Raw genomic sequence first — 12298 nt, 5'->3', positions numbered from 1 at the left:
ACTATGTTTTTGTCACATAGCCCTATACGAATCGATAACTTATGTTCTATTTGTCGCTATGTACTTCAAAGAGATCGGAATTCTTGTTTTTCAAAATGAATTAGGACAACCTTTTTTAGTAATGTCAGTCATAGACGAACTGTACTTAAAAGAATATAGTAGTTGACAGTTTGAACTGTAATTCTGTAGTAAAACATAGTTTCAGGCTTCTCTTTGACTTATAATCTGAAATATCAGTAGATTTATCTGAAATCCGAAAAGTTCTAAACGAAAAACTTCATTTTACTTGAAATTACATCACAATTTTTCAGGTTTTATTTTAGAAAACATTACTGCGTTTATGGTAATGACGTTTAATTCGGTGTTATTCTATTGTTTCATTTCAACAGAAGGTTTATCAAATTGACTCGTTTTAAACGAGACAATTGTGTTTGTATAATATATTTATCTTATTCTTTCTGTTATTTAAGAATATATTAAAACCTGAAATCTTGACGCATTTTACATTCCTTTTTGCTCATTCCAAACTCAAGTGCAGTCTTTACACAGCTATTTTTCTTATACTATTGCAAGTGCAGATCTACCGTGTAAAAGACTATAACAATGTTGATATTTTAAAGTATCAGTATGCAAATTATTATGAATGTCGGTACGTCAATTAATATACCCAACTGAATATTCTTACGTATCTGATATCAAATTAAGAAGATGTGGTATGATTTCCAATGAGACAACTTCCCACGATGTGTTTTTAAGATATGCAGTATTTTCACTTCGTAAGACATCGAATACATTAAGATACAGAGCTAATAATTTTAAATATACTCCATCAAAATTCTTGGAAATAAGACTTCATAGGTCCTTTGATCGCCAGGATTAAATTGTCAATGTCCCAATTTTCAAACTAACTTTTGATTATAGAATTATAGAATGAATTAAGGTTGTTCACTTAAGACCATCTAACATAATATAAATGCTTTACCGGCTAAAATGTCCATATATTGCAAATATTTTCACCCTCCACCCACGAGGCGACTGCAACTATTGTTTGAAGTTTACAATGCAAGCTTAAAGATGTATGAATTCATCTTAAATATTAAGACGACTTTCGAGTATTCCTGATCAAATCAATTCAGTTAATTCTTTACTACTTGATCTGAGTTCACCTGATTTAAATGTAAAAACATAGTTTCTTGTCAATAATTTTAAAATCTATTATCGTTAAACATAACGAGTTGTTGATAATCTCTAAAATACAAATTAAATGAATTATAAGTAATCTTAAAATAATCAGATAGTTATGAAAAATGTTTATTCAACACGAAAATAAATAAATTAAAGTTAATGTATAAGTATTATATAACAATGGCTGAAAAAAATGTCCTTCTTACTGTAGCGAAATATACTTTATTATTTTGAATCATTCATGTTTATAAACTTGAGTAATATTTCTTTACCAAAAGAAAGAGCCCGTTTTTGCTGTCAAAGAGGGAAACTTTAATCATGAAAGCTAGTTATACACCAACTATGAGTAATCTAAAAGACCCCGTAGTTTAAAATAGTTGTACGAAATGGTCAAGGTACGAAATGACTTGCTTCCGTCTTCATATTACATTAGAGATGGTCATTCAATGTCATTTATCTCTGGATACTTTTTACGGCACATAAAGATGACATGAATACATTTAACCAATTCTCACTCGATTCGCTCATGGTCATCGGAAATCATATACCACACGATTCCGTCTCACATGTCATTATCTTGTAATTGTTTACTCTCTAAACTCATGATTCAACTTCTCAATTAACAAACCCGATCGTAGTAAACAGGCTAATTGATGTTATTCTAATAATATTGAAATCACAATGTGATGATTTTATTATAAATGGTTACAAATAATGTGCAAAATCTAAAGGACCTGTATAAGACATGTTTATTCCTTTTCACACCTACTGACAATGTTGTACTTTTAGCCCTATAAGATCGATAGCTAATAAATGTGTCATTTGCAGCTATGTACTTTAAAGATGGATCTGAAAACCTTTTTTTTAAATAGAAATTTTACAATTTAAGTTAGTAAAATGTCAGTCAAAGAGAAACTGTATCTGAGCATATATACGTTGACAGTTTGAAATGTCACTTTGTAGCAATACTATCAGTTTTAGGCTTCCCTTGGACCTTTAATCTTAAATGTTAGTAGACTTATCTAAAATCTGAAAAGTTCTAAACGAAAGACTTCACTTAATTTGAAATAACGTCAAAATTGTTTCTAGTTTGCTCTAAAAAAAGTTATGTTTTAAAGCATACAAATTTATCTAATTTTTCTGATGTTTCTATTTCTAGATATTGTCCTGTCAAACTTAGTTTGAACCTCAAACTAATTTCAACAGAAAATGTGTTAGTTCTAATCTATAGCATTATGCCCCAAATATACACAGAAAAAAGTCCCATAAATCTAACTTGAGGAAAAACTCAAATTTTGCATTTTTCATTTCTTATGGAAATTAACATTAAAAAGGGAGATAGCTCCCCCAAAAATAAGTCTTTTTTGTCCGTTTTTTTCTTAAAATTTATGTAAATATGATACTTTGATGGGGTTATAAGTTTGTATAAGTTTGTATTTGACTACATTAAATAATCTTCTGCTCATAAAATGTACAAAACCATGTTAAACAGTGTTTGGGGTAAAAACAATTCGGCAAATTGCCAATTTATGTATTTGTGACCATTTCGAAAAAATAATGTGAATGCTTAATCAGTTTTATTCAATTTGAGATTCTTTACCTAGACAATAAATGGTCAACTAATGAATTATGAAATCTAAGTTGTACCTTGATGAAAGATATAAAATCACCTTTACAGTTGTTTGTTATACTCTAAAGGCTAAAATATCAAGAATCAATACATTCTGTTGATTAGAGGCAGTAAAGCTATAATTTTGTATCAAATTTGATTGATATTCCTGCCTTTTTTGCAGAGTTAACTCCCATATCAATGCAAATCTCCATAGGATTTTTAAAATCATGATTATTTAGTTTTTCCTCAAATAAGTTTTTTTGGGGACTTTTTCGGTGTACATTTGGGGTAGAATTCTAACGATTAAAACTTAAAAATCTTCTGTTGCAATTACTTCAAGGTAAGGGCCAAATTTATGCTAGATTGACTGGACCAATGAGGTTCATTAACACGACAAGTGTTAAACGATACAATTTTGATGTATAATATATTTACATTATTCTCTCTACTATTTCTATTCTGTATATTCCTCTTCTTCATTCCAAATTAAAGAGCCGTCTTCAAATGGCGATTCTTCTCTTACAATTGCAGGAGCAGTTATATCATGTAAAGATCTATTACAATACTTAAAGTATTAATATGCAATTAATTAAAATTGAGAATAGAAATGGGGAATGTGTCAAAGAGACAACAACCCGACCAAAGAAAAATACAACAGCAGAAGGTCACCAACAGGTCTTCATCCACTTATAAACTCATTATAACTCTTCACCCACGATATTCTACTTATTGAACAAAATCGGTCACTATAATGAGAGCAATGAATGTTCGACTACGTAATTATAATGTTATCGCGTTTAACACCATACGACAATGTCGTTGTCCTTTTATCATATAACTGTTTTCAGTATATGTTAATTGCCACATTCAATATATCATTCATCTACTTTCGTATTGATATATTATTAGATTCTTTTTTTCTACATTGTTTTTTACCTTTACCTTTGCCAAAAGATATTTGTATCAGTTAGAAATTATATTTACAGATTACATATTAACATCAACACATGTTATCACTGTTCTTAAAATCAAACGGAAAGTTATAGATACAAATTTGTAAAAGAAAAAAACAGTAAGAAGCTAACAAACTGGCATTTCTTTCTAATTTAAAGGATCACAAGAAGCACTAAAACCCTAACCAAAGTGAGACATTCGTTCTGCGTGTGGCATAAACAATCACGCAGCAACGTCCGGTCAGAATTGTATTTAAAAGGATAAATGAATCTGTCCATCTGATAGTTTGCTCTGGTTTTATCATTAACAATAATAAATCAAATTAAAAACCAATTGTTCAGAGAACAATTGAAGGTCTTTCCATCAAAACAATGTATTTTGACATGAAAAGTTGTGAAACTAAGTTTAAAATGTCATTTCAATCGTCAAATGATAGCTCCTAGTAAGCTGATTCCAAAAATATATTGTTTCCATACATTTTTTTTAAATAAGGGAGATAATTTGTTACTTCCGGTTTGAAAAATGTTACTTCCGATTATATTTGAATATTTACTTGACACTGATTCCAAAAATATCTGGTTCTATATACTTTTATATTAATATAAAGTACAAAAAATAGCTATTTCCGGTTTACAAAAGGTCACTTCCGGTTGTTTTTTACAAGGTTAAATGGTTTGATATCTTTTTCTAAAAGTTGTATATCTTTATCATGTATACATATAGAATAAAAGCAAAGGTCAAAATCTAGAACGTCAAATTAAGCTATGACCTTGAGATCAATTTCAAGGTCATAAACCAAAGACCTCAAATCAAAAGACCATAGGTCTTTATTATATTTAGTTAATGAGTTATATCACCAAACGCGTATTTTTAAATACAAGAGGGGAGAAAACTTCCTTTTACATTCAATGTACGCTTGCAATCAAAATTTACATCTTACGACATGTCGCAACTAACAATTTAGTAAAAATAATTTGTTGATATCTTATACAGTCTTTGGATATAAGTGAAAATAAGCCAAATTCAAATATTAGAATATGACCTTGACCTTTGACCTTGACCTAATTTTCATTTTTTGGGACCAAAGACCTCAAATCAAAAGATCCTAGGTCTCTATCACTTATGATTTATAAGATAGAAATTCATATCACTTATATCAGATGCATAAGGGGAAATAACTCTCATATGGAGCGGTCATATCGCTTCGGTCAAAATAGGACAAATCATGCGAAGGATATAACGAGCAATTTTGTAAAATAAATTTGTCATAATCTTTTACAGTTGCGAAGGAGATGCGCTAACAAGGAAAACAGTGTTTGGGGAGATAACTCCTACAAAGAAAAGTATTCGTTTACGCAGGGTAAATTTCAAAAGCGCATAAACTGTTCGATATCATATACCAAATATCTAAGCGACATATTGCGAAACAAATGTTTATCGGAAGAACAAAATTAGGCGGAAGAAAAAAAAAAAAAAAAAAATAATCACAAGAAAAACAATAGGTCTTTCCACAAAAAAGTGGAAAGACCTAATTATATCCAAGGTGTTTTGATCATCTTTGAAAGACCATGTTTGTTACGTAATTTTATTACTACTATGAACTTGAATTAACAGCGTGCATCATTCCTTTCGGTAACATTTCTCCGCAAAAATGTCTACTCTGTTTTTTATTTCTAAAATCGTTTTGTTAGCATGGACATTGAGCATATAAGATCAAATCACTGTATATTGTTCATGCTTCCGAAGCGCTTTTCTAGATTTATTTTCATCAAGAACACTCAAAGCAAAATATTTATATGTCAAGGATGTATACGAATCAATAAAAATAAACAGTTAAGTGACCAAACGTACCTAAAATAAAAATCAAATCCATGTTTATTTATCTTTGCTAGAGACAGTTGAAACCTTAGTTTCTTTTAACTTATACTGACAATTCTTGAAAAGTAAGGTATTTAAAGGTTATTTATGAATTATAAGTCAGTACATCGCGCTGATGATACCATTGGGGACATCGACGCCACCAGCTGCGTTATTGATCCAGTGCTGTAACAAATTAAAACAACACTTATACAATGTGGTGGGACTGAGGGGCTTTATCAGCATTAACCTCTACCTTAAAGGCTCAAAGCCAAATATTTGAATTCCAATGATGTATAAAAAAAATATATATCAGTGGAAGAGCTTATGATCAAGGAGCACTGAAAAAGTACCAAAATCCATTTAAGGTAATCTTTCAATAATTCACCTTTATCCAGCTGGGTTTTTAATGTTTAGATTTAACACTTTTCAAATTAAAATTTCGGCAGGATTTATATCCCAAGCGGTCGATAAGAAAGCTGTTCCTCGTTACTTCCTTCAAGCGTTGTCACAGGTCATAGTCCCTGAAGTATTCAAAAGGTCTTCTTTTACACGTTCATGAGCAATGATAGTGTGAATAATAACTAATACTAGTGTGTCACAAAATAGATTTACTCTTGATTGTTCTACAAATATTTCCTTGATAGTGTGATATTTTACACTTAAACTGGGTCGATTGCTCTAATTAGATTCAGATGAACCACCAAAGTAAATGAGAAATAGATTTGTTCTTGACATTTGTTCGACACATTCCTTGAAAGGTGTGATACCAATGCAAACATTGAAACTGGGGTTGATTGCTCACCTTTTTTTCTCAGATGAACCATTAAAGTTCTTGACATTTAAATGAAAAATGTCTTGAAAAGTGTGATACCAAACAATGAAAGTTTGGTTGCAGTTTTTTTTTAGATGAACAATCAGAGTAATGATAATTCACAAAATTAAAGATATGACAACAAACAAATTTTCAAATAACAAATAGGCAAAGAAACAAAGAAACATAAACAATTAAACTTAGTTTAACACTAAATGCAAGTTTACGACATATTAGTAAATGTCATGTTACGTACAATAATGTTGAAAAGAATAATTGGGTGCTTTAAAAAATATGTTGGTGTTTATGATATACATATAAGAAATAAAACAATGAAATAAGAAGATGTGGTATGACACCAATGAGACAACTATCCATCAGAGACCAACTGCAAATGACATAGGAGATATGAAGGCAACCGAAATTATGAATGTTGAACAAATTTAAATGAAAAAACTAAGTCTGATATGCGAACAAAATATTTAAGGAAAAAAATATGATATACCGAAACAAACGACAACTACTGAATAACAGGTTCTAAACTTGGAACTGAAAGTTTCAGAGTTAACTAGTTTGATGGTGACCCTAACCTGAGACAGTGGAGTAACAGTATAACAAACGACAATTTCTATTAAAATATGTTGAAAGGGTATTTCATATCGATGCAAAGCAGAAAAATAACAAACAAAAACACAGACTGAACGTGTCAGTCTATTTATGCATCCCCACGCTAAGTACAGATCTAAGAGTTCTAGACGTTACTGACAGCTCATTCAGAGTCAAAAACATCCAATTTAATACTAATGCGTTTAAGACTATGATAACAATCAGTACATATTTAACATTGAGTGGATTTATTGTGAAAACTACATTAACAGTCAGAAAAAAAACATGACTTTGTACAATGCCAAGAAACAGGTTAAGTCAGATTGTAGATCCATGAAAGTGTATGTGTATATAAAACATTATATTCAGTTTTGTTTTGTTTCATGGTTACTGAGAACAAAATCAATATGCATACAAATAAAACAAATAATATAGGTTTATATGCATGTATGAATATTGTAACCTATGTTTACCGACCGTGCAAGGGCGGTATAGCCAATCAAGATTGTTAACAACATATATTTGTACATGTATGAATATTGTAATCGGGAAATTATATTTTTTTGCATTATAAATGGAATCACTTAACAAATCTCTATTAAATTTTTCTACACAAACTTCAAGACAGTGACTATGTACTTCAAATTTCGATCAGATCACTTTATCATGTTTATATATATATTGTTGCAATAAACCTTACATTGAGATTTGTATCTTGCAACTAACACTGCTGAATATGCTGTGCACAAAACCAAGTTCTATGATGAAAGTAATTATATAAGTTTTTATCATCATTAAGTAGTATCGATGTGTTCATTGCCTCTGTCTCTCTTATCATGTCTTCCTCGTTTCCGTATCAAAGATGTTTCACGTCAAAAATATCCACCTGAATAACTCTGACTGACATCCACTCGAAAAAAAGCTTCATCTCCAAATTTGAACTTGCATATTTTACAAACAAATTAAAGAGAGTAATAATTTAATATAAAAAAACAAAGTTTAAGGAAGGTAAATTGCATAGGTATTTTGGACGCCATCATGAAAAGGGTATTTTGGCAATGCCCCATTCTACCGACAAAGAACGGCATATTGAATTGTCCTCTTTTATATATCATAAAGATGTTCTTATGAACATCCAACCTTATCTAATCCCTTTTGCAGCTCAAGTGTCACTTTCTTGTAATCATTTACACTCTGAACCAACGATTTATTTCCTAATTGAACACATCCTGTCGCAGGAAATGATACCAACAGATGGTTAACTAAGAATAGTAAAAGCGGCATGGGACGTTTTTTAAATTTCGTATTTATAAATAATGTATAAATTCAAAAAAGAAAGTTCCCTATTTATCCCATACAACACCTACTGACCATGTTTATGTCCTTAATCCCATTCATTGATTTTATAATCTGTAAATTGGCATTATTCTATTTAAATAGTTCATTCATTTTTATAGTTTTTCGTAGACCTTTAATTAGTAGCTATATTTTTTGTATGCTTACTGGACTAGACCAAAATCAAAACAAGCTTTCAAATCATAGTTTTACATAATTACTCATTCGCCACATAAAACGACTGGTCTCAAAAGTATCGATTATAATTTGAGTTAAATTTTTCTATAAAATATCAACACAATTGAAGATAAAGGTTGGTTCGAAACAAAAGAGGCAACAGGTACTAAAGGACTTGTTAATTCATAATTTTCAGAAAAAAGGCAAAATCCTTGAAAAAAAGTATTTTCTTTAAATAAAATGAAAAGTAACTAACGTCAACTACCTCCCATATGTTGAACTAATAGAGTGAACTTTTGAGCTTATTCAAGTAACAGTACAAAAACCAGGCGAAAGATACCAGAGGGACATTGAAACTCATGAGTTGACAATCAGCTGACAACGCCATGTCCAAAACAGAAAGAGCAAAATACAAATACAACAGTACACAAAACACACCACATAATACTACTTTTTCTCTTTGAATTCATAGATTTTTTAGAAATTTAGTTTAAGCTTCTTCTGCATTGATATATGTAACATTTTTTCCAAACAAACAAATTATTAACATTTAACATTAATTTACTTTGTACGCTGTTTTGCAATTAAGTGCAATTAAAATCTTGGGTTTTTTTTCTAGTTAAACGATATATATTTCGTCCGTGTAGATTATTTTCTATTGTTTACATATAACTATGTGTCATATAACAGATATACTTTTCCGCAATCAATTATGAGTTTGAATGGTAGCTTCCAAACCAGGTTTAATCCACCATTTTCAACTTAAGAAAATACCTGTTCCAAGTCAGGAATAACATAGTTGTTGTCCATTTGTTTGATGTGTTTGGGCTTTTGAGTTTGCCATTTGTTTTAGGACTTTCGTTTTGATTTTCGAGATTTACTTTTTTCCAAACCTTACTCAGAAATATGATTTAGATCTCTGATGAAGAATTTGTAAACAAATGTATCTGTATATTGATTTAAAAACAGCAGCACATATCTTTTTTATTCCTTCAACCAAAGACTTAAATGACTTCAAACCTAGAATTTAAAAAAAATGGGTTTCGCCAAGATGTTAAGAAGAAAAAACGCAGAATATGGGTAAACATTAAAACGACAACGAACGATCAAACAAAACGAATAAAATACTCAAAAATTGTTCGTCATTTCTGAATAAATCAGAGGTAAAAATATATTTCGATTTTCAGACTGTCGTGAGTTCCTTGTAAAATTTTAGTGAAGTCTAAATATGTTGACTTGAGTTCTATACAGCAGCAAAGTAAACACTTAACAGTATATGTTTTCAATAATTTATTGATGTTTTTTATAAATTATATTCAACAAAAATTACAAAATTGTGAGACTGGTATATCAAAACATATTCTTTAACATGATATACAAAATAAACAAAGAAATATATATAATCTTCTAATAACAGAATAAAACAATAGAAACAAATTTGTTTTAAATAAAGTTTTTTCCACAAAAAATTAAACAATACATAAATCAAGTTATAATTTATTCTATTACAATGGTTGAAACATCTATGTTTTATAAATATGTACTTTTTAACGGCTGAATAAACTAAGTGCCATACTTTTTCAACCAAACTATTTATTTATCCTCTCAAAAACCAGTTTATTTCGCTGTTACAGAAAATGCATTGATGACACAATTCAGACTGTTAGGCTAAGGAACCGTCAATTGTCAATTAACATTCTCAAAACCTTTTAACCAATAATAAATATTTTCATACTGCAAAAGTTTTGACGTCAGCAGTATCACAATATTGTTTATTACGATTCTCTTCTAGGTGATTGGTTTAGAAGAACATTGTCCAACTAGTAGTTCAGTAGATAAGATCCGATATTTGTCACATTTTACCACTGTATCAGTCTATTCGGTTAAAGGAATCTTTTTGGTATTGTAAAATTCATCTTTGGTTTATTTGATAAAACTGCATATATCCAACAGGTTTCATAGGCTATGAAAGACCGTAGTTGTTCAATAAATTAATAACTTCTGTAGACTTAGAATGAATAGCATACATCATAGCATTCCTACCTGAACCATCAGTCTCATTAACATCAACGTGGTTTCCCAACAAACATTTTATGATTTGGATCTTTTTGTTAACATCAACGTTCATCAGACAAGCCATCATAAGTGGCGTTTGTCCAGCCGAGTTTTTAATACTCAGATTTACTCCTCCTTCAATTAAAATTTTGGCAAGTTTGATGTCTCGAGAAATCAAAGCTTTGAGTAGCATTGTTGCCATTACTATAAATCCAATATACACGAAGTCGATTTCAAATGTCTTTATGTATAAGTTTCATCAAATGTTGTCATTTTATAGTGTTTGGTGTAAATGAAACGCCCACTTTCCACATGTTTAATAAGAATGGCGGCGTTTAACATTTCTGTCAAATCTTGAAATAGATTTGTTCTTGACAGTTCCGTAAATAGTCAATTAATCTTAAATAAGAACGTGATAACAAAACAAAAAAAAAAAGGAAACGGATTTAAGTTGCCATATTTTATTTCTATTATTATGAGCAAGATATATACGAAGTTACAAAAGACTTTCACAACAGTACAATAACCAAATGAACAACTAAATACGCCCTTACGTAATTTGTGTTCTTCAACAAACAAATCAACACAAACAGCAAATAAGCATCCTGATTGTTAACACTCAGTACTAGTAATACTAGATACATTACTGTTGGAAAGATGAGTTAGTGGTTTTTAAAAGCGTTAGTGTTTAACGTTCAGTTATAAAATGTCCAGTATAAAGAAGATCCCTAGTTTACGAGTTTAAGTTAACGGAATAGCACATGGCTATATGTATTTTAATTATGTAGGAATATTAACATTACTATGACTCATAATATATCTTTTTTTTTTTATTTTTTATCAAAGGAAAAATACATCCATTAAATATAAAATACTCTTTAATGGTTAAAGAAAACCCAACCCAAAGAAAGTACTTAAACACCGATTCAAAACAATTTCTACAATAAATTCAGATTCACAACAAAAGTATAGAAACAAAAATATATGCGCTTAATAACCTTTTCAAAAATAGCGAACTCCAAGAATAATTCAAGCTTGATTAAAAAAACTTATTATATGAAACAACCCAATAAATGGAAAAATATTTTTCTCAGTTCTAAATTTTTTGAATGCTTTTTTTTGTTGTTGTCATATATTATATGGATAAGGGCGATGGGTTAACGACAGAGTTCGGGACAAAAGAAATGACAATACAATGTGCCTGTTAAAATAGAACTGTTTAAAATATGTACAAGATCATTTGTTGCATTTGATTTTCTTTGTTTGATCTTTATCCTGTTGGAAATAGACTTAATATAAATATAATGACGTCTTTGACATTTATGTCAATTTCATTATTCTAAAATGAAAAATATTCTAATTTTATATATTTATCTATTTTATATTGTTATCTACCTTTCTGTTAGCGATTCAACTGTTTTTGACAGTAAACGAATGTTTTTTTATATAGAACATTCATCATTTGAGGGAGGAAAATCTGAATTTTTACTCAAAATGAGAACAGCTGTGTTTGGAGTATACTCCAATCGTCATATGTTTCAATGCGTACATACATTTAAAAAAAGAGAGGCGGAAAATACCGTAGAGACATTCAAGCTCATTAGTGTCAAAAACAAACTCACAATGTCATGGCAAAAAAAATACGATCAAAAGACACTTGACAGTATACAAAACACAACATAGAATACTAACGACTGCATAGA

Source organism: Mytilus trossulus, chromosome 12 (genome assembly GCF_036588685.1).
Source record: "Mytilus trossulus isolate FHL-02 chromosome 12, PNRI_Mtr1.1.1.hap1, whole genome shotgun sequence".
Classification (NCBI taxonomy): Eukaryota; Metazoa; Mollusca; class Bivalvia; order Mytilida; family Mytilidae; genus Mytilus; species Mytilus trossulus.
The sequence above is the reverse complement of the archived record's forward strand: the minus strand, read 5'-3'. Positions refer to the sequence as shown.